This window comes from Ctenopharyngodon idella, chromosome 9 (genome assembly GCF_019924925.1).
Source record: "Ctenopharyngodon idella isolate HZGC_01 chromosome 9, HZGC01, whole genome shotgun sequence".
Lineage (NCBI taxonomy): Eukaryota > Metazoa > Chordata > Actinopteri > Cypriniformes > Xenocyprididae > Ctenopharyngodon > Ctenopharyngodon idella.
This window is the reverse complement of record NC_067228.1, coordinates 27,359,410-27,384,534: the sequence shown is the minus strand read 5'-3', so window position 1 is coordinate 27,384,534 and position 25,125 is coordinate 27,359,410. Positions and strand designations below refer to the sequence as shown.

Genomic DNA, 25,125 nt, shown 5'->3' with positions numbered 1-25,125 from the left:
AATAAACATTGGGAAATGACTACAAATTGTGTGTATTCACTATGTTTTTTTTCTCTCTCTTTTGTTCCTATAGTTCAACTGGTAGATCTATGAATGGCAAGATAGTAGGGTCCATTTTATTTTAAAAAAAAATAAAATAAGAAACTTATTTCAATGAAAATAAATCAAATGTGAAATGTCACGCAGGGAATTCTAGGAAAGTCAATATACGGTTTTCACTGTAAATTATACAATGACTTATTCTTTTTCACTTCCAAAAACTAAATTTTAAATTTAACAGTATTTTACTGTAAAATGACATTAAATGTAAGGTTAGATCTATTATTCACTGTAAAGGAAACTTACTGTTAACTAAATAACAGGTTTTTACTGTCACATTTTTTACAGTCTTTTACCATTAAAATCACAATAATTTCTTACATTGTGTGGTTTTGCAATACAAATAGCCTACATAGAATCCAATACATAGGTTACAATACATAATCACTCAAAAATAAATAATAAAAAATAAATAAATAAATAAAATTTGTCAAGCGACCTCCATTGGACCACTTGAAATGGTTTGATCCCATTGTTCCAATTAGCCTGCATAGTAAGGATGTTATAAATGTGACATTGGCCTTTGTGCAGGGCTGTACAGTGTGACATAGATAGTCAAGTGTTTGAAATAACTTCCTTTTGTTATCTCATCTGACGTGGCTTCATATCTGTCACGTCTGTTTGTTTTGGACTCTTTGTTTGATTTTTATTGGTTCCTGTGTTCCCACCACTCGGTTTCCATGATCACCTTCATTATTAGTTCATGTTTATCAGCTGTGTCTCGTTCATCACCTTCCACACTACTTAAGTTCCTGCTTTTCTGTTGTTCTTTGTCCGGTCTCATCAGTGTTATGTGTGTGTAATGCTCTTCATGTTTGGATTTGTAAGCAAATTAGCTCAAAAGGGGAAATATTAATAACTAATCATAACTTGTTATAATATAAATATTTGAATCAGCTAATCAAATTAACTTAATGTAGCTGAATTAATATTACAATCAATTAATCTGTTCGGCCAGCGAACATGTCTATCAACTTTTCAAGAAGGATATTTTTCCGTGGTCACAGAAAAATATCGCTTTCTTAACATGTAGCTGTGATCGAATCGTTATCAGGTACATTGGTTTTATAAGCAGACCAGAATCAACTCGCAAGAGTGTGCACACAAGTTTTATTCAACTAAATCACAAACTAAACTAACAAACACAAACATACCATTCACACAGTGAGAGAGTGGAAAGTGAATTTGAACCGTATAACAGGGGAATGAAACAATGGAAAGAGTAAATTAACAATTGCTGGACGAACCATCAGTTTCAATACTATAAAGCACCTTTGTTAATCAAAAGGGTTCACAATCTTAATACTAATTTGCCATTTAGTGTTCAAACGATACTTGCAAATGCCTTAGCTGTCCGGATATGCAGGTGGATTGGTATGTGTTTTCATGTTTTCATACTTTTATGTTTGTTGTAAAAAATGAAAAAATGTAATAAAAAATAAATAAAAAAGCCATTACATTACATGTATGTTGTTACAAGTGAGGCTCCCGCACTTCCTCCCTCACACCACCAGAGGGAGCCCTCACCGGAATACTGACTCTTTACCATTCAGACTGCATTTCCCATAGGCCCTCATTCCTACACACACACACACACACACATATACATATACATACACACACACACACACACACACACACACACACACACACACATACATACACACATCGCAAAGTCTTGATTTGCCCCGGTGATCATTTCTGAGCGTTTTTGTGGATTGTTATTTCTGTTGCTGATTGGACTGTTTACCCCTGTGTGATTCTCTGCTGCCTGTCCTGACCCTTGCCTGTTTATTGGACTGTGTTTGTTTGCTGTCTGCCCTGATCCTTGCCTGTATACTGAACTCTGTCTGCCTGCCGCCTGCCTCGACCTCTGCCTGTTCCTGTTCACATCTCTGCCTCTGCCCTTGCCTTGTTGTGGTAATAAAAAGCTGCAAATGGATCCCCACTCTGTTGACCCTTCATTACATATGTACTCAATAATTCTCACAACACCTTATTTTGGTAAAAATGGGAAAAATAATTCTTCTCTCTAAAGAAATTTGAAATAAACATGCAAATCTATAAGTTTTTCTCCAGTGTAGAGAAGTATGCAGGAGTTTTTTTCTTTTCCTTCGTTTTTTTTTTTTTTTTTTTCTGTCAGTGGATAAATAAGATTTCCTAACAAAAAATAAGAAATTACGCTACAGACTATTATAATAATTTAATATTTTATAATAAAACTTTAGACCTTTAATGATTTAGGAAAATGAAGCTGTATTTTCAAGTGCTCAACCAAAATGGATGGATGTTGTTTGTATTGTGATTTTGAATAGTGATATTGGGCTATATTAACAAAATTTACTTAATGATAAGCAAGAGGTGTGATGTTTTCCTGCAGTCTGCCATTTCAGTAAAGAAAATGTTTGTCTGAAAACATTTCTTTTTTGTGGACTTCTTGTTTAATTGACTTAATTAGATTACACAGGCAATTACTACTTAAATATCAAAAACATCTGAGGTAAAATTTTAACATTTTCTGGAGAAAAAAAAAAAAAAAAAAAGACATCATATTTGTCCATACACAGAGTTGTATCTCTCAAAGTACTGACTGTCTTGAGTCTGTATCCTTCCCCTGGCCGGTGCCTGTGACTAAAGTGAAATGAGAAATTAAATTAAATCAAATGTATTCAGTTTTTATGAAAAGGACCATTTACAACATATACACTATTTATGTGATGGGGAAAAACTCACAAAGTCCTGTCCTGTCTCTCTGTGACTTGAATCCTTACTGATTTTCCATTTCCTGTAAACATAAAATACAGTTTCACATGTGTTGTTCTCACATTTGACAAAGATTTAATGATACCACAACAAATACTAATGAGATGTGATTTGCATGTCTCTACTCATCATCTTTGTTATCTCTTAAATTAGCAGAGATTATAAATATACAGGAATAAATATATGCATGTGCCAAATATTCACTAATATTTATGTAAAGGCAAAAGTCACTGTCACTTCTTCATACATGAAATCTAGAATCAAAAAACAATCTCATCAGTTTATCATGTGTTAATGTCTCTCACCTGTGAATGCAGATACTGATGGTGATTATCAGAAAGACCATAATGACTCCAGAACATGAGATGATGATGATGATGTAGAGCTGCATTTGTTTGGGTGACGCTGGTCTGTTTTCTGACAGACACAAAAGTGTCAAACACACATGATATCAGCCAACCAGCACTCTACTAGATACTAGTCACTGATTACAAACATACTTATATTTCTTCTGTAATAAATGCACTTTTCTTCTTTTTAAAGTAAACAAATCCAACAAATGAAAACATGGAATAACCTGTTATTGTTAATGTCCATCTTATTGCTGCTGGATAACAGGTGTAGTTTCCTGCATCAGATGCTTGTATTTGATGTATTTTTAATTCTCTTGGAACTGCTGGGTTGATGTGAATCCTGTTTGAGCTGAAGTTTGTCATAGTTCTGTTACTGTAGGAGTCATGACTAAAAATAACAGAGTTGTTCATTTTCCATGTTAAATCGTCATCAAACGGGGTTTTGTTGCAGTGAAGTGTAACTGTTTCCCCCATAAGCACTGTTTTGTTGATGTGCTGCCGAATCCTTTGCTCTTGATTGGATTTGGAATAATCTGATGAAAAGACACAAATCACGATGACAACACTGCAGTAAAACACACGTGTGAATGCACACATGCAAAAGCTCATGAGACACATCTGTTGTTCATGTTCTTAACCACTAGCAGACAAAAGGACATCACACAACACAAAACCACACAAACAATGTTACAACATACCTGCATTGGTCAGTAAAGTAATGATGACACACAAATTCAGATGCAGGATCCTGGTTTGAAAAACCTCCATGATCACAGAAGGTAGAAATGAACCTGTCACTCTCCCTTCAACATTTCGAGCACTTCTGATCAACTGAGAGAGTCTGAAGAGAGAAACGAGGGGAAGTGGTTACATGAGAGTGGGACACCACCAAGAACCACTGAGCTCAAGAGAGCAACGTGATGATCAGAGTGTTAAACAGCATAAATACTAATTATTACATCTGCTCTGTGATAACCTAAGGGATATCCATAACAATATGGAGAATTGTATATTTCTTACATTATATTTGAAATTAATGGGTAGTTGACTTAAGATGCATATGGTCTTCTTTTTTTGTTTTTTTACCAACATCAACATTTTGTTCAAATGTATTTTTTTTTTTATAATATAAAAATAAAATATAAGTATTTAAAATGTGTTTTAAATGCCTTTATTAGTTTATTTAACCAATTTAACAAATTAATTTGTGACAAGTGAATTTGGTAAATTACACAAATTACATGTAGTTTCTCAAATATGAGATCATGAAAGCAATATATATATTTAAAATCTATTTGAAATATTTTAGATGGAGTTTAAGACATCACACCAGGAAATGCAGGTAATGCCATTTTTCTAAAAACTGCTTATTATAATTATTTATTGCAATATTTTTGATAAAGTCTCAATACTTTAAAAATAAATAAATAAATAAATAATAATAAAAAATAAAAAATTGTTTCTGAGTATGAATTAAGGCACAAATTAGCATTTCTCTATGCCAGGCCTGTATGGTGTAAATGCACCCAAAATTCATATGCATAATAATTTTGAAAATTAATGAATGAATGCAGTGGCAGGACTAATATCTTCTTTAAATTCAGACATTAAAATTGCATTAAATATTAAAAGAGCATCTTTGATGAGTTGTGAGACAAGCCTTATAACCCACACACTTCCTGTATTCTAGGACCCTCTGTACCGTAGAAAACATTTGCGGACCAATGCTAAAACATGCAACTGCCTATTTTCATGCTTCTTTCACAAAAGCACTTGACACTTCAAAATCTTTAAGCACATTTAAAGAACTTATAAGGATGACCATTTTCACAGTTTTGACTGGACTTCTTCAATGAGGGTGAAAATGAAAAGGGATATAAGAATACAGAGGTCACCATAGTTTAAAACAAATTTTAAACAGGATGGTTCCAGTTCTGGATGTTGATACTCTGATGCAAAACACCTCTTCGCCATATCACTATGCAGATCTCATATAGTTTGTTTTTAGAAACATTGTATCAGGGGTTATATTGCTCAATGGCAGAATGTCACTATATATAATGTTGAAAATGAAAAAATGAACTTGTGCTTAACAACAGCCATGACTGTACTAACAATATAGCATGACCTGTGATATTTTATTAAATAATCTTTTGTGTGAGAATGGAAAGATCTGTACGACCAGGATTGTAGTTGAATGATGCATGTGGTGAATAAATTCCACTGGTCAAAGCAGTTGACAGAAAAAAGTGCACAGACCGCTGTATCGTTTTTCCGCCTTGGTTAGCGACATAGAAGAAGATATGAAGCAAATAGACCAAAAACCACTAGAACATGAGGTGTAGGTCTGGGCTTGTAACGGAAAGGTTGTTGGTTCAATTCATAAGCTACTAAAAGCAATAGCCTTTATTTATTGATTTATCCATTTATTTAGTCTCCTGTGTTTTATTGACTGGTTTTGGTTCATAACTATTTTAAAACAGCACAATGTGTCATCATCATTACATCATCATCAGGGAAGTAAAAGATGATTCAATAGATCTTGAAGTAATGAATCATTTTAAATGTTCCAATGAATTTGCTGGCCTGATCCAACAGTTTCATTGCAACTTTTAGTGTTCTGCACATTTGTTTTATCAATGACCTGCTTAAACACTTTATGAGGGAAGATAAAGTGGAACCTTTTTGATGGTGGATTTAATTTGCTCGCTATTGTGATTTGACATAAGATGCACTAAGACCATTTTCAACAAGCTAATTAAAAAAAAATATAACATTTGCTTTAAATAACTGAATATGATTTTCTGAACAGTTAATTGTTCAAGTCAACACAACATTTTTTTTTTTTTTTTTTTTTAAACTGAATTGCATGCATTCAATCAATTTTGATCATTACAGTTAAAATGTTTTGGTAATATATGTTGTACAATATGATGTTTCAAAGGTAATTAAAAGTTAATGTATAACTCTTGTATAACCCTGAAGTAGCCAGATATTTGACTAACAGCATACAGTTTTCTCCACATTGTAGCTTATTCTAGTGAAGAACCACCCACTTACACAGGAAGAGTCCGTCTGACTGATATTTAAAGCGACCAATCACAGTTTGTTTTTATGTAACATTTAGGGGCAGGCTTATCATAAGTAGTTAATATCACATTATTAGAATGACATGGAGCAACAAGCAGTGTTGTTTTACAATTAGTTGTACAGAAAACACCAAAGAATCTAATAGAAACTTTGTAATAATTCTGTTCCTCCAAAAGTGCCTCTAACAAAACTCTGAATGTCTTTCAAAGATTTGTTGCCACTAAACCTGGCAATCTTCAGCAAATCCTGTGATTAGTTCTTCCTCAAAAGTGTTTATTGGAACACAACTTTATTTCCACATGCACCCAAACTGTTACTGCATAGAAGCCAGACAGGCAGACTGAAATTTGCAATTTTCAGACAGTATTTGGCATTTACAGGGCAGTCAGTGAACCTACTTGTGGGTATTCTGTGGGCATGTCGTCTGAAACTACACTATGTGAGACCTTATGTTCATGAAGTAACTATTATCTAGAGTAAATATTATCTATTATCAAAATGGAAAATTTCTGTCTGGAAATTCATGCAACCCATCATCCTGAAATCACCAAGCTTCTGACATAAAACCACAGAGAGAAACAGGAAGTGTCTTTATTATCACTGAGAGATTACATACTGATGAAAGGATGACTGTTGCACATGATCAAAAACACTAAACTGAAACAGCTTTGCTGGAACTGAACTAGTACACTAATTATAATAACACTGCTCTGCAAGTATAAACTTTTGTCATGTGACAGCCAGATGAGATATAGTAAAAGTGGAAAGTGCAAATAGACAAAGATGATCTTTACACATAAACACCAGAGGCACAAGCATCTGCTCATTAAAAACAGCAACAGTCCTTTCACTGATAATCTGATGCATGTTGCACACAACACTGAAAAGCAATTTCTCAATGTAAACTGTGAAGTGCACATCTGATGATCATATTTGTAAATGGTTGGGAACAATAATGCACCTGTCAATGGATTGTATTCATACCAGATGCAGAATCGAGTGAACAGTGTTTGATTGTCTTGGCATGTCAGTCACTCTGTCTCTCTCTTCCTGTCTAAGTGAGCCAATCTTGGCCTGAATAAGCTACAATGTGGAGTCGATCTTTTGCCGTTCAGTCAATAGTCTAGTGGCTTTATGCAAAACTAGATTGAATGGTTTAATGGAGTTGAAACTAATTTTGAGGTTAAAATTTGTGTTTTGTTTATTATGCATTTTATGTTTACATGTGTTCTAACACTGAATATTTGCAAGGTGCAGAGTTGGTACTAAATTACTGGTTTATATGTTTGTGTGATTACAAAACTGACAAAACAAATAATTCATTCACTAGATTGTTTGTAAACAAAAAGAAATGTAAATAATGTATGGAACAAAATAACAACACAGCAGTGACCTATATTTGTTCTATACTAGTCTAAGAAGTTAACTGGAAACTGTTTTACACCTCAACCACAAGGCAGAAGTGTCATGTGCCTTTGCAGCATTCAGTGCCCTTTCAGGTTAAAAGACTTACAAAAATCATAACATCATAACAGGTTATATAATAAATAATAATAAATAATATAATAGTATATGCATATAATAATATAAAATACAATAATATTGTAACGAACGGAGGAAATGATGAGACTCACTTAACAGCTTACTCTTCTTTTATTAAGATGAGCACCTGTTTGGCCGATGCTCCTGCCTCACAGACAGCGAACAAACTTCTGGAACCTTTTCCCCAGAACCCCGCCCACACAACACCACGCAGGCTATTCTTTCAGGAGAACCTCCCACCCCTTAAAGCCCCACACAAGCTGAACACATAACACAGGAAAGAACACATGCACTTAGTTTTATCCGAACAGAACATAAAACACTCTTTAGACTTGCTACAATATTAAAGTATATTACAAAAAACAACTACAATGTTACAACAATAGCTTTCAGAATTCAGAAAGTGTTGTACTCACTAAAAAGGCATACTATGTTTAGTTGTAGAAGTACTAGTATACTATAAAAGTAACTATAAACTAGTCTGCCTTTATATGCTCTGGTTAGAGGAATACAGTTTTATCTGCAAATTAAACAGCATTTATCTATTATGTATTTACACTAATACAGACCAGGTGCTGTACATCTAAATTATGTTAACTGTATGCCATCAGAAGATATGGGTAAAGGTATGCTGTAATAAGAAACCCTTGCAGAAACTGCCCCGAGTGTGTGGTGATCATGACAGTACCCACATACATCCTGAGAAGAGTGCTTTTTACATTTACTAGCTGTTATGAGGGCTTCTAGACCAAACATATGCACTATGCACACCTTAAACAAACTATTTTTGTGAATATTGTCACAGCTGAAGGGAGTTGTTTGGCATGACGCACAGTGAAGTGACTATATTCATGATATAGCACTACCTTTTTTTGTATTTATAAAGTGCTATCTGCATATTACAAATATTCAGGACAATATTTTATTTAAACATTATTTTATTATAAAATACTATTAACTGGCATCCTAGGCATATGTGTAATAGGTAGATGTGGTCTGCGGCTCTGCCTACTTGGACATGTAAATCTTCTCCGGTTCATTTCTTCTGTACAGCCCATCAAAGTCGAACCTGAGTAAAAACATGAAAACACCGGACAGTTGCCTTATAGTAGAAATTGACCCTTCGCAAAAATTGACCCTGTTGCTTTGTCCGACAAGCCATGGCGCTCTCACGCCACACATCATGTTCAGCAGGTTACTTTTCATAAGTCTCAACTTTCAAATGTTGTCATTTTTGAAGAAATTTAAATAATAAATACCGTTTTGTGGCTCTTTAATGTGTCGTGACAGATCGCTGTAGTGTCTCAGTTCAAGCGGCACGTGAACCGTTCATCTCTTTCTACTAGTAATAAACATGAAGAAAGATTAGAAGATATGTTGTTTCAACCACAAAAAGACATAAATACACACCATTTATCAAGTTCAAGTCCATGGCTGTCCACCGACTTTAATTTATAAACTCTCCTGTCTGGTTTGTTTTTAGGACAAAATGGCAAATTCAGTGTTATGATTGGTCAGATCGCCTGTCAATCTAACTTCCAGCGAAGGGTGAATTGAAGTTTTAATTCAAATTGAAAGCAACTCGGATATGTTTAATACTGTACAGCTGCCTGCTTTAAAACAATCTATTGTTTAAAGCGCTAAATAAATGTGACTTGACTTACCTGTAGTGCTGAATTGCAGAGCTAGTGCAAACATATCCACATCTCTATGATCAGATGTTTTCTTAACAACTGTTCTATTTTATCCCGGTAAAGACGTCACCATATGGGACAGCCTAATTAGAGGGCGAGCTGTCAGGAGACTATATATCAAATTAAACAAGCTCCACCTGTGTGCAAACATCCTCTATAAATACAGGTGCAATATCACTGGCACATTATCATTTTTGCTTCCTAGAAGAGCAAAGCTGTAGTGACTTTAAGGAAACAAACATGATGAAGCTGACTGGGACCAGTTTAGGTGTTACAGATTATTGAACTATGAGTTCAAATTTGTAAAGACAAAAACTGCTTAAGCTTTTATGTTTGATTAAACAGTATTTCACACAAACATTAATACATTTCTGTCTATACTGGAGATGCTGAGAGTGGCTGACATGCTGACCCAGGGGGCCAGTGCATATGCCCAGGTACTGGGTAAGTTAATGGCTTCAAGCAAATGTTTCTTCTGACAAGGCAGTGTGGCTGTGGTGGCTGCTATATTTGTGCTGGGGGAAGTCTTTGGCCCGCAAACAAAAACAGCCCTGGAACAGTCACACCTGGCAAGGGAGCTAACGTGTGTGGCAGATGGAGGCTGGGGTCATTCAACCTCATCTGTCCAGGGCTGTGAAGGCTCACAGCATACTTTGACCCAGATATCCTCTGCAAACCTGAGACAAGGGAGTCACCACTCCTTCCACTAGTAGCAGTCAACAAAGCAGGTAGACATGGGACTGTCGGGATGATTGTAGGCCTCAGGCATCACACGTTATACCTCAGCATCTGGCTCACTGGAGCCAGTGTACCCAGAGCCCTTGGGTGCTTAGTAACCTAGGTTCAGGGTAAAGACTCCAGTTCAGAGCCAAGTCCCCATGTTACCGGTGTATTGTTCCAACAGTCGTGAAAGGAAACGTGGAGTGCAAATCTCTCTTGGCCGCGGTCTCAACACTCTTGCAAAAAGGAGCAATAACACTCCTGCCCTCAGAATTGGTAGGGCAGGGGATTTATTCAACCTACTTTCTTATTCTGAAAAAGGATGAGGGGCCTGGCGCCAAATCTTGAACCTGAAGAGGTTCAATTGGTAGAGATGGCAAAAATACACACATCCTTCACTCAAGAAGAAGTACAACAAGTTCAGAATTTCAACGGCATCAATATTGATTCCATGGGACAATATTAGATATAAAGTATGATTACGACAATGAATGGGTCCTGACATCTGTTGTCTATCTCTAATAGAGTTTAGAATATCTTTAAACGCCAATCCCAGTGCGTCTTTTTTTATTATTTACATGGATATTAAAATAATAAGGACTTTATCCACAGCCAGTACTAACTCTGATAGAAAATCAGCAAATTCTTTGATAAAGTCCAAATGGTGCCCTGGTGGCCTGTATATAGTAGCCAGCACAAATGTCAAGCGGAATTCATCATGTACACTAGATAACGTTACATAAAGCACCATCACCTGAAAAGAATTATATTTGAAACTAGACCTCTGAGATATTGCTATAAATTACAGCAACACCTCCCCCTTTGCCTTTCAGACAAGGCTTGTGTTTATAACAGTAACCTTGAGGGGTGGACTCATTTAAAGTAATGTAATCGTCTGGTTTTAGCCAGGATTGTCAAACACAGCACATCTAGGTTATGATCTGTAATTTACAAAGAGTGATTTTTTAGAAGGGGATTTTAATATTAAGCAAACCGAACTTTATCATTTGTATTATATCTGTTTTTTATTTGTTGAACATCAATTAAATTTTTACCCTTAAATGGGTTTGAGAGTTTTTTGTATTTACTAATTCGGGGAACAGACACAGTCTCTATATGATGATATCTAGGTGAAAGAGCCTCTATGTGTTGGGATTTATCTGACTTATATGATGTGAGACAGCTAGCAGACAGTCGGTTTGGCCAGTCTGTCTGCTTCCTGCCCTGGGCCCCAGTTAGTCAAGGTTCATCTCTAAGACTATGTGCCATATAGCTAGAGACAAGAGCAGCACCACCCCATGAGGGATGAATACCATCTCTTTTCAACAGGTCAGGCCTGCCCTAAAAACTTTTCCAATTGTCTATGAACCCTATATTATTCTGCGGGCAACACTTAGACAGCCAGCCATTGAGTGATGATAGTCTGCTGAGTATCTCATCACTCCGACAAACAGGAAGGGGGCCAGAGCAAATTACAGTGTCTGACATCGTACTTGTGAGTTAACACACCTATTTAATGTTAATTTTAATGATCTCTGACTGGCGAAGTCAAACATCTGTCACATGACAGAATTAACCTATACATGCAGCGTCTGTGCATTTATGTGTTGCTCCCATTGAAGCACCGTTTCTCGGTAGAGTGTAGTATGAAAATTTGCAGCTCGACAAAAGTAAGCGGGGTGTCTGTTAAGTTAAGGAAGACTGATGGAGTTTTCAACGCTGACAAAAAAAAGGTAAAATAAAATAAATAAAAGTAATGTTAGTTAGTTAGTTAGATAGATACTTTATTTATCCCAGTGGGAAATTTACAATTTCCAGCAGTATACACAACTGATACAGCATACAGTAATACTAGAATATAAAAATAATAAATATAAATTAAAAAAATAAAATCCTGTGCAAATTAAATTTTATGCTACCTCATGTACAATGTATAATCCAGTTCACTTCAGATCAGTGACAAATGTCTGCCTTGAGTGGAGTTAAAGAGCCGCATGACATGAGGAAGAAACAACCTCCTCAGTCTGTCTATGGAGCAAGGTAGTGACAGCAACCTGTCACTAAAGCTGCTCCTCTGCCTTGAGATGATACTGTGCAGTGGATGCAATGGATTGTCCATATGATGTCATAAATGACATAAATAATGTCATAAAAACGTGAGTCTGTTTCGATTTAATGATCAGAAACAGTTCTAGGCTACATGACAAATAAAGATCACACCTTTGTAAATAAAATAATTGTATAAGTGCAATTTATTAATATAGAATTTCATCTCAAATAAATTAGGAAAATAAAGTAGTTGACTCCAAAAAGTTCTAATAAAATTTTTAGAAATGTTATGGGAGAATAAGCCTCAGTTAAGTTAATGCACTTAAAAAAGGTTAAATACAAATAAAATGTTTTAGTACACAGCTTCATCTCTCTCTGGAAAAAAAAAAAAAAAAAACGTCTTTTGCTGATGATCTTTTGCTTTGAATGCATTCTCGGCCGCGTCAAACCATGACTGCATGTTCAAGGCATTAAAGATTGTTAGAATAAGCAAAGACTTAATATTTCACTGCACCAATGTTTTTATACTTTTTTTTTTTTTTTAATGTTTATATTTGCATACCGGTCAAATGAGCTGCTCTGTGTCCAAACCTGCGCTTCGTCAAATAAAGGCAGTAGTCCTGTCAGATGTGCTGCTCCACTTCACCGGCGTCTTCTTATATTTCCTATTTAATAATATTCTATGTGAAAATATGCAGTAGGCTAATGACGAATTTCAATTGTCTCATTACTCATTACTGTACATTTTACAAATGGGATGCAAAAGATATGAATTTGCGATATATGCAAAATTATGTATGGAAACAGCTCAAGGGCAGATTTTTTTAGAGATTTAACAAAACTTATGCAACAATGCATTTTTTTAGGGATGTTTGTATTGCCTTCTGAGTGGATTATTAAAGACGTTATACCTGATCTTCATCTTCATCGTGTGTTCCTTGCAACTGTTGGTAACAGATGACAGGAAAATGGAGATCGCCTCCATTAATGTTTCTCCATGGAGGGGAAATGAACAACTTTTGAACAGAGGGACTGTTTTTATTTTCCAGAATGGCAGAGCTATTGAGGAGTACTTTGTAACGATCAGCCAAATCGGTTGGGTTACAAGATTTAAAATGGGGTCAGGTTTTACTGTGTGAGATTGTTAGTGGTTAAAAGAATGAGATATAAAACAGAGATAAGTTTAAATAAGAATGTTGTATTTACAATATTCACATGAGACTATAAAACAACACAATAAAACCAGGAAAACTCAGTCTGTTAAAAGGCTACAGTCCAAGCACCATACCCTAAAACAGTCCAAGAATCCTAGTGTGCTAATGTGAGTGTCCACCAGTGTAGATACAAAAGTCCACGGTAATGATAATCCATGTTTGGAGTTGTGACTGGAAAGGTGAGTCCACAAAATGTTAGCTCCACAATCCAGGTAAGTTGTGATTGTCTGTTCGTTTATTTGCCATGCTGCTTTCTTTATACAGATGTAGTTCCTGCTTCCTGTCATGTGACTGGTCACATGACAGACCAACCATTCAATTCTTAAAGATATATACACACTTAAAATGGTAAGAGGAATAAAATGGACTAAAAACATGTAAACCAAATAAAACTCTATTATACATATAAATCATTGTAAGAAATAGAGTGGTAAAACATGTATTTTATGTGACAGTGTCACATAGTCCCACCCTCCAATCGGAGGTACTGCTTTCCACCATTTCCCACCCTGAATTGTCTGTATTATCATCTGTGCCTTCATCGCCGCTGGTTCAGCCCAGCTTAATGACTGTCTTGTCACCCTGTATAGACAGTGAATTATAGTCTTTGATCCCTCCCAACCTCCCTTTTACACTTCCACTACAGGTCTTAGCCAGTCCAAAGATTATAGATATAGAAAGACTGTTCACTCCTATTAGTTGTGAATGGGAGAAAGTGCAACGAGCAATATGGTGGAATTGGTTGTGCCTTCTAAGTAAAAGAGCCAATCGCTGTTTAATAAAGTCATTGCGTCACTTCGCTCCGCCTTGGCCCGTCGACCTGTTGGTGCCACCTTGGCTCCTCCCACCCTCAGCTCCACCAGAGATTCTCAGCCTTGTGGCTCCACCAGACTCCCTCGTCCCACCGGCTTCACTTCGGCCAGCCGTCACCATGTCTGCACTGCGGACTTAGAAGCCATTCGCAGCACTCCGGCTCTCCACCCCTTTGGCTCCAGCAGGCTCCGCCCTCCCTCTGGCTCCACCTGGTTCCTCTGTCACACCGGATCCACCTCAGTCCTTGGATTCTCAAGTTACACCTCAAGTGCTCGTCGCTGAACCCTCGCCTTGGTCTCCAGAGCCAGCGTTGTCACTCAGGTCCATCAGCTCTCCGCCCTGGGATTTCCCTGTTTTTGTTCTTCTTATGGCAAGAGGTCGCACCTACTCAGAGGGGGCGTTATGTCACAGTTATGTTCAGTTTGTGTTTGTTTTCATTAGTCACATGTCATCCGTTGCTGGCTAACAGGTTAAGAAGACTTAGCTGGATGGTAACACTTATTTCTCTGTGCAGGTGAAGGATAGGTGCTGGTGGCTGATGAGCAGCGTGTCGGATGATCAGGGCAGATGATGGAGTACAGATGATAGCAGACAGATAACAGAAGACAGGTCAGTATTCCACAGGTAAGTACTCAGGTGAGTTTGCAGGTAAGGGGCCTGACGAGCTTGTCATAGACGAGACCAGACACTGAAGTGAAGGGACAGATGGTTGATATAGGGTGCGTTGATGAGGGTGTGCAGGTGCAGGGAATTAGAATGATCGTGAATGAGTGGGTGGAGTGTGGTGATCTGGTGCTGATGGGTGGAATGATGGCGTTGTAGCCTGTCCATCTAAGATTTCTGTATTTTTTGGTAGTATTATGGCATGCAGTGAGTGTATCTTTCCAACAATTGTTGTTTGCACAGATTGTTTTGAGTGGGAGAGGGGAAACCTGTTTCACTCCGCTCCACTCATATACAATGTTATAGTCTGGCTTTCAGTCTGTGCATTGTTTGGAGCTTGATGATGCTTTGTTTCTCTTTGTTTTTTTTTTGTTTTTGTTTTTTTCTGTCCCAATACACACACTTGTGGTCTTTACACTTGACACACTTGTCTACTTACCTAACGTATTTCCTGTATTTAGCCCAAGCGGTCAAGTGGGTGATAAGACCGCAGGTGTGCATAGAACTTTTGGTTACCTGATGGGACACATTACATCACACTACAGAGCTTGATTTTTAATACTTTGCACTTTAAACTAAACTTCTAAATATCTGTTCAGTAGTTCATATGTAACAGACGACACAGTTCAATTGTGGTGCTTCTAATTAAGTGATAAAAAGCAATTGAAAATATTTTACAAAATAAGCTACACATGCTCATTTCTGCACCAATAAAATGTGCAACACTTTATGTTTTAGTACCAAATTATATGTAATAATGTATTTAATAATTTACTGTACATTGTAAAGTTTTCCTCTGCATTGCATGGTTTGTGGTGACAAGTTCCTGAACATGTTAAATGAAGGGATACACATAGCTTAAAATATCGCTCTTAAGGGCACTGAACACACCCACTGCCATTTTTTAACATGCACAGTTACTTCCTGTCACTGCACATGCTCTCAAGTGGCCAACATCATAAGTGTGGGAACTGGGACAGGCCCTGTGTCCATTGATGGAGAATTACCATTGAATTATTGAAAATTAGTTTAAGTAAATTGTCCAACAAGTGACTTTCCTGACACTTAAGCAACATGGGCCAAGTTTCACAGACAGGGCTTAGCCTAAGCCAGGATTAGGCCTTAGTTCAATTAGGGCATTTAAGTAGCTTTTATAAACGTTCACTAGGAAAAAACAAACAAACTGGTGTGCATCTTGAGACAAGACAATAACACTGACATATTTTAAGATATGTCAGTGCAAGTTACTTTCAGTTAAAACAGCTCAAACATGCATTTTAGTCTGGGACTAGTTTAAACCTTGTCTGTGAAACCGGGGGTTGATGTACCACCTTAATTTTTTAATTAAACAAATTAAAACTAATGTCTGAATTATTTAGACAGTTTATCTGAAACAAACAGATCTACACACAAGTGTGTATATTCGCGTGAGTTAGGGAAGGTGAAATATGTTAAATGCCCATTTTAATCCCTTTTTCACTGTCTTGCCTAAATTCGGCACTTAAGTTTTCAGAAAGACCCTCCTTCATCTTTCCTCTTGGTAATACTACATTTCTGCATTGGTACTGTGTTTGTTTTGATGCCACCTTGTGTTCTCCTGCAGTAAAAACATCACATCCTGCACATCAGCAATATGTAAATTGTAATATATTCTGTAATAGTCCTAAATTATTTATGCATGTTCACATTTGTTAAATAGTTCTTTTCAACAAACAATCTTTCAATCACTCTGTTTACCCTGTCAGATCTTTTCTGTATTTCAACATCCTGATTATTTAATGATATTGACAATGGTAAATTATCTAGTTATTATTGTGATGGTCCCATTCTCTAACCTATGAACATGACCGAGAAACATCTTCCTGTATTGAGATGCTCATCTGATGAGCATTATTGGCCAGCTCCTGCATCAGCATCACACAAATACATCGTGCTGCTCACGCGAACATCCTCTGCCAATACTGAGCCAACGTTCTGACGTAGAACCTAGAAGCACTGAATGTAAACTGAGAATGACACAGAAAAGAAGATACTGTTGAATAAAGTTATTTTTGTTTTGTATTTGCACACAAAAAGTATTCTCGTCACTTCATAAACTTAAGGTTGAACCACTGCAGTCATGTGGACTGTTTTAACGATGTCTTTAATACCTTTCTGGACCTTGAAAACGGTGGTTACATTGCTGTCTATGGATGAGTCATATACCTCTCGGATTTCATCAAAATATCTTAATTTGTGTTCTGAAGATGAACGAAGGTCTTACGGGTGTGGAAAGACATGAGGGTGAGTACTTAATGACAGAATTTTTTTGGGTGAACTAACCCTTTGAGAAGTAGTTTGATTGCACAACATTTTCACACCAAGTGTATGTGTCTCAGTTTGTTGTTTTGCAGCAGTTGGGGCCAATGATAGACAGGGAATAGACATGTGGTAAACATGATGGAGGTGTGTAGGTGGGTGTCAAGTTCAACTGACTTACACGGGCTGTTATTGTGTGTTTGTCACAGTGAGATATTATCTTCACCTACGCAGATCATGCACAAATTGAAAGAAAAAGAAAATTGGTGAAAATTTGTGGACTTTAATTTCTCACTCAGAGTTCCAGAACAAATCTGGAATAGATCTACTTTATGTGCTGAATAATAATCTGTGGTGTTGTAAACACATATACTTACACATACTTATACATGCCACAATTTCCTGTTAAATGATGAAGCATTTTCACATCACAGAATGCAGCTCATCTCATTAACAGCAAAATAATGAAAAGCAGGCAGTGTTAACGGGACTGTAATGGTGTTTCTCAACTATGACCTCTTTTCACCAAGTGGACTATCACAAACAACCACAAAATGGCTGGCTCATTTTTCTTGCTCAGACTTATTTAATTGCTAACATTTTATGTAGACCTACCTTCAATACACACAAATTAATTATATTTTCACACTTTATTGTCGTAATTGTTGATCATAATGGAACTGATGCCACAACTGATGGACAGGCATAATTTGTGTAAAAAATGTTGAAATGGTTTGTGATTACACTACACAGTGTAGTGGATAACATTTGTAAGACAGAATCATTTTTTAATTTTATGCTAATATCAGTACTGACACTAGTCTTTTCTTAGTGTTTTATTATGTACATTACACATAATGATGAACAGCACTGTTGACTTAACTGAACTGAATTATTTTGAATGAACTAAATTAAGTTGCATGTAAAAATGTCTTCAGTTAAATTAAGTTAGGGTAATGAATATTTTTTTGAGTGTATTTATATCAAGGTGGAAAAGGATTTTCATCATATAAAGCAAAAAAGATTATATCAAACTTATTAAGTAATTTTAACTAGCTGGAGAAGGTAAAATCAGGTTATATCTACTTACAGTTATGCTTCAGTAAAACCTTGTTTTTTCCGGTTGGTTGAATTTAGTTATAATCAGTAATCTTAAATCATTTATTTCATTTCAACAAAAACAATTATTGTAGATGTTACCAGATTAAGTTCATTTTCTAATCTGAACTGACTAAACTTTTTTTTTTTCCAGTGTGAGATGTGCATCAGGTCCGCGTCACGTTCGGCTGCTGCAGGTCTTAAAGTCACAGCAGCCTAATAAACCAGTTGCTGTGATGTCTGTCATTAATGTTAATACAAGAGCAAACGTAACAGAGAAAATTGTATCTTTAATAAGTATTAATCTATATTTAATTTATAATTTATGCAGTGAAGACTGTAAAGTGTTTGATAACTTTATTCAATTTCTGTATAAGGGAGCGCAGGGCACAAATTAATTCAGCGCTAATTGTAATAATTCCACATGTCAGCATGACAAAACTTGCTGTATTTAGCCTACTAGTTGTCATATCAAAACTATAGAGAGAGAAAAAAATGTGCCAAACTTCAAAAATCTTTGGAAAATATCGCTGAACATTTATTTAGCAATAGTAAGGTTTTTTTTCATTTCAGTTCTTAATATTTATTTAAAATGAGACAAATGCTATAATTTTAATCTCCAATCTGATGCTCACCTAACTAGCAGAAGACACTAGCCAGGTTTAAATCTCAGTTGCGCAGAGGCGGAACATTCTAAAGCTGTGTTGTGTGCCCCGTTATTAGAGCTACGCAGTTCTATAATGTTAGCAATGTTTTTCACATTAATAACTTTTATGAATTCTATTGAGAAACCATGAGAAACACATGTGAATAAAGACTGAGAGTCAATGTTTAGTGTTGAGAAATTATTGTTTCAATAAATGTAAAGCATTCTGGCTCGTCTATTGTGTCCCATGTGAGAGCTGCATGTGGAGGGAGGGGAAGGGGGTGTGAGTTCGTCTCTGTGTTTTTATGAATGTCTGAATGTGTTTATGCATCAATTTGCCCATGCGGTACAAGTCCCGGCTGAGCCAGGAGTTAGCAATTTCTCCATGTGTCAGTGTAGGTTGCTTCCAGGTAGGCTACTCCAGGTTCTACCACAGTTCAAAGAAATACATGAATATTTAAATGACTTTAGAGTCACAACATGAATCATACACATAGGGAAAACTGTTCAACTTATAACACATTGTTCAACTCAGACCAGACACCTAACTGCTTCTGTATAACTTTAGTAATAACTCCCTTTTAAGTTTTAAACAACATACCCCTCTTGTTTAACATTTACTATAATTTATGACCTGTCACGCATCAAAAATTCCATAACCAACTCATCACAGTTTCACTACATCACATACATGAGGAAACAGTTCTTGTCATAGTTTTTACAGAGTACGAACCTGGAAAACAGAATCATATAATCAGTGAGTGAAAGAGCGAACCACCATCTTCATCTACAAATCTCTGTATGAGAGAAGAGGAAGGCACCCGTCACTTAGGCACCGCAGTGCAACGATACCCGCACTTTGGTTCCGCTTTCTTTGGTTCCCCCCTTCATTAATATTGTCCTACACAATGAAGGTTGCAATTCTAATAAATGCTGCGTATTATCACATAAACGCATATCATATGAACACTAAATTGTGTTATCTCATAAAGGTGTATCACACACTCCCCAACAAATAAAAGTGGCTCCTGACACAAGGTATTCTGAACAATTTCACTCTGAACTTTCACACATTTTTTTTCAAAACACATTCCAACTCTCAATTAATGTATCCTATATGTCCTATAAAGTGTGTGTGCCAGATCTCATCTGGTGAGTATAGAATGTATGTAACTGTCTTTCATGGCATCTCATCCACAGTGAGCTGGGTACACAACAGGTAAGTAAGGGCATGGGGCGATAGACGGGGGTTGGAAGTGGTGGAGGTATGGTGTACCGGGACACTGGTAAGTATACTGTAATGGCTGGATTCCAACTGCACTCACAGTGGGCCACGGGTGAAAAGCGGGTTGACCCAGGGATGGGTAAGTAAACACATAACTTGCTCGTCTTTCTCTCGTGGACTGTCTCAGTGAGATCTGATGTTCAGGTTGTGGTGTGGGGACATTGTTCTCTTGATGGACAGCATGCAGTTCCTCTTGAACGGTTGCAGGTTGCAGCTGCTCCATGCCATGTTTGTCCTCACTGGATGTCCCCTGTTCCTCATCTCTAACACTCTCCCTGTCCTGTTCAGGTTCTGCATGAATCGTTTCTCCCAGGTGGGTCTCATTCTGTTCAGATCTGTTTTGTAAGTCAGGAGTAACATGCGGCACAGGTGAGTAACTTCCAGCTCTTGGTTTCTCCATCGGTATTTGCAACCAGTAATGAGGCACGCCTTCCTCTTCCTCAGAGTCACTTATATCTGGGTCCTGTGTCTCGTGCGTGGGTTTCGGGATCTCTGAAGCTCTCTTCTTTCTCTTTTGCGACTCAGCTGTGTTGGTAGTCGGGTTCTGATGAGGCTCTACAGGTAGGTCGTTGACTTGCAACAGGAGGTTCCTGTGGTTGGCCTCCCGCCTCCAGGCTTACTTTGTAGACAGGATTATCTCCAACCTGTTCTCTCACAATGTAGATAAGCTGCTCCCAGTACGGTCTAAGCTTTCCAGGGCCCCCTCATTCACTGAGATTGCGTACAAGGACTCTGTCCCCAGGCTGAAGGACCACACCTCTGCTCCGTTTATCATAGTATGTCTTCCCTTTGGAGCTGGACTGTTGGCTGTTTGTGTCTGCTATTCTGTATGCCTCCACCATTTTTCCTGCCCATTTCTCAGCATATCCTTTTTGCCCATTCATTTCAGCTCCCTCATCTGTTAGGAGGCCAAAGAGGATGTCCACTGGTAGGCGGGGATGACGGCCGTACAACAAATAGTATGGTGAGAAACCTGTGGCCTCGTGTCTTGTACAATTATATGCCTAAAGTACATGGGGTAGGTGGTCTTTCCAACTCTCCTTCTCTTTCTCTCCCAAGGTGCGGCGCATCTGCAATAGCGTGCGGTTGAATCTTTCTGCAGGATTGCCCTGGGGGTGATACGGAGAGGTTCTCAAGTGGGCGACACCAGCTAATTGCCTGAGAGTTCTGAAGAGTTCATTCTCAAACTCTCGACCCTGGTCATGGTGTAGTTTGGCCAGGTATCCAAATCTAGGAATGAAATCATTGAAAAGCCTGTCAGCAGCCATCTTACCAGCCTTGTTCCTGGTGGGGTAGGCTTGCGCGAATCTGGTAAAGTGATCAACCACTACCAGTATATACTCGTATCCACCTCTGCAGGCTTCCAAGTGAAGGAAATCAATGCACACCAGCTCAAGGGGCGAATTTGATGTAATACTTCCCATTGGTGCTCTTTCATGTGTGGCTGGCTTCTTCTGTTTAATACAAGAGCACTTCCTGGTCACATACACCTCTATCTCTCTCTTCATGAAAGGCCAGTAGAATCGCTCCCTCGCTAGGCTCAGAACTTTTTCAACGCCAACATGGCACATGTTGTTATGCAGCTGGGTGAGTACTGTTTGTTTATAGGTGGCAGGCAGGACCAGTTGTTGTCGACCTGCACTCTTCCTGTAGAGAAGGTCATTCTCTATGTGCAATCTGCTCCACTCTCTTAACAGCCTCCTTGCATATGTGTCCATTCTCTCTTTGTCATCCTCTGTTAGTGGTGTGTCGTTTTCCTTCAACGCCATCACTTTCCCAATAGCGGGGTCTTTTCTTTGTTCCCTCACAAGCTCATCATGACTGACTTCCGGCAGAGGCTCAACTTGAGGTTGGCAGTGGGATGTTAAATTGAGGGCTGCCACCCAGGCCACATCTCCTTGTTGTGCTCTCCGGCTTCCTTCCCATACAGCACATACTGCCTCCTCCGATATCTCTTCCGAACACCCAGCCATGAAGGTGTCAATGTCCAGGGGGCAGCGTGATAAGGTGTCAGCATCGATGTTGGTTTTGCCTGGCCGGTATTTGATGTCAAAGTTGAAATCGGCCAGTTGCCCCACCCACCGGTGACCCACTGCGTTGAGTTTGGCAGTACTCAGAATGTATGTGAGGGGATTATTGTCCGTGAAGACTGTGAAATGTGGGGCGTAGGATAAGTAGTCGCGAAACTTCTCACATATCGCCCACTTCAACGCGAGAAATTCCAGCTTTCCGCTGTGTAGGTGAAAATTTTGTTCTGCTGATGTTAGTGTGCGTGACCCGTACCCAATCACCCTCATCTTCCCATCCTGGTTCTGATAAAGAACTGCACCGAGACCTTTTTAGGAGGCATCTGTGTGGAGTGTGAAGGGGCGGTTGAAATCGGGATATGCCAGCACTGGGGGTTTGGTCAGCCAGTCCACAAGCTGTTCAAGGATCTGTTGGTGTTGCATATTCCATTCTACCGGAGTACGGGAGGACTGCTGATTGCATTTTGTTTTTCCTTGTGGCGGTTTGGCCAGAGGGGTGCTGGGCTTCGACTGGAGCAGGTCGTACAGGGGCTTGGCTATACGTGAGAAATCCTGCACATATGTTCGATAATAGCTCAGGAACCCAAGCAACTGCCTGACGTCCCCAACTGTCTGTGGCATCTTGTCTTTCAGTGCCCGCACTGCTTCAAGGTCTTTGGGGTCCATTTTTACTCCTTCCGCTGACACCAACCGGCCGACATATCGGACCTCCTTGCAGAAGAGCTCAAATTTCTCCGGCTTCAGCTTTACCCCGTGGTGTTGCAAGGCTTGGAGGACTCTGCGTAGCACCTGCACATGCTTATCAAAGGACCTGGAGAAGCACAACACGTCGTCGAGGTAAGGGATGCAGCATTCGTCTCTCAGCGTGTCAAGCATACTTTCCATGCTCCTTTGAAAGGCCGCTGGGACGTTCGATAGCCCAAAAGGTATTCTGACCCACTCGTAGAGCCCCCTTGAAAACCTTGATGATAGGCTTTCCCCTGATCAAGGATCGAAAACCAGGCATATCCTCCCAGGGAGTCAGTGAGGTCCTGAATTCTGGGAAGGGGATGACGGTCCGGCATGGTTTTGTTGTTGAGGAGCCCGGTATTCGACACACAGGTGCCAGGACCCATCTTTCTTTCTTACACAGATAACAGGAGCTGAATAGGGTGACTGGGACTTCATAATCCACCCTTTAACCAACAGCACCTGGATGTACTCCTTAACTTCCCTGCAGAGTGGTTTTGGGATGGATGCGTAGGCCCTCTGAACTGGGATGTCATCCTTAGTCCTGATCTCCATCTGTAGGGAGGAGATGCACCCTATGTCGTTGCTGTCACGGGCGAATGCTCCACATTCCTCGTAGAGCACTTCCATTACTGCCTGTTGTTGTTCAGGGTTGAGGTGACTGATATCAACAGGAGGAAGCCAGGACTCGGGTGGAGAGATGCTGGGAGAAGCGACGGCCTTAACCTCGACTGATGTCATCTTTCTTGGTATGGGATCAGCCTGATGTGACTCTGGTGCATCGGTCTCAATGACCTTGATAACATGTTGGATGGTTCCCAGAGAGGTTCTCCTCGGCAGGGTGACCTCATGCTTCGAGTGATTGGAGATGGGCACCTTAACATAAGGCCGTCAGGTGTTATTGATATCCAAGAGGCCTTCACCTACACTCAATTGCCCTAAGACAACACTTTCCTCCGTCGGTTCGTATAAAACAATGGGGTTAGAGACATCAAAGTTTGGGGGTACCCTACACCATACATGGGCTGTCCTGCCAGGGGGAATGATAGTATGGTCTTGGCCCACTCTTATAGTGACTGGATCACAGTATGTCTTAGGAGGCACCTGGATGAAATTCACAATGGCCTCCACCTGTTCCTCCTCTATTCCAAAGGCACTGCGGAGAAGGCTGACAACTGTGGCAACTACATCACCCGAGGACTCTTTCCTTCTGATGATCTCCTGGAGTACATTGGCTCCTAGAAGGAGCTGGGGCAGTGGTAGCGGGCTGACTAGGAAAGGAGCCTGTATGGTGAGATTCGGGTCTTCATTCCCTGCAAGATTAACAGTGAGCTCAACCCACCCACTGTAGGGGACAGCATGGCCAGTGACTGCATAGACTCCAAGTTCTTCCTCTAAAAGCTCAGAAAGAGGTCTCAAGATATGATTAGGAATGTGAGTGTCAGTCCATTGTTGGTCAATTATGCTCACCTGCGAGCCTGAATCAAACAGGACTGTAGCTGGGTACCCGCCAATCAAACATTTTAGCAGACTTTTCTTCCCAATTAGGGGTGCCTTGCAGGTGATGTTACTCTGGCTGGTCAGTACATGTGGATTTTGCTGTTTGTTTTGCTTGGGGTGTCTTGTTATTTGTTTGTTATTTGTTACTTTTTGGGACTGAAGCTGCTCACCGGTCTCTGGGCGTCCCTCCACAAAGACCGAGCCCCGTTTCCCTGCACCCTGACACGTTGCAGACATCCGACTGCTCTGTGTCCCGCCTCTCCACACACGAAGCAATGGTTACACTCCTGTGCATTCTGTTCGGTACATTTCGGACAACGAGCTGTCCTTCCTCTCACCTGGACTGCAGGTTGTCCCAGCTGTGGTTGGACAGGTCTACTAGAAGTTGGCTGAGAAGGAGAGTAAGACACCCGAGTATTTTCTGTCCGCTGCTCAATCAAAGAAGCCACCATGTGTGTCAGGGTCTCTACCTGAGAAGTGAGCTGTTTTATTGTCTGGAGATTTTCATTGTCTGATGGTGTATCCTGTGACTTGTTATTGTT

General features: G+C 39.0%; 1 protein-coding gene across 5 annotated transcripts in view; it reads right to left on the bottom strand.

Annotated features, from left to right (window-relative positions):
- Nucleotides 1-1,195: 1,195 nt before the first annotated feature.
- Nucleotides 1,196-25,125, bottom strand: part of LOC127518707 (uncharacterized) — a 66,926-nt gene continuing 42,996 nt past the window's right edge. For 3 of the 5 annotated variants that reach the window (XR_007931618.1, XR_007931617.1, XM_051905721.1), the window contains 2 exons: nt 2,833-2,884; nt 1,196-2,730 (listed from right to left, as the gene is read on the bottom strand). The gene's annotated coding sequence lies outside the window, so the exon portion shown is untranslated. Of the gene's footprint in view, nt 2,731-2,832; nt 2,885-3,167; nt 3,280-25,125 lie in introns of all 5 variants that reach the window. The other 2 variants (XR_007931616.1, XM_051905722.1) reach the window with 2 other exon arrangements.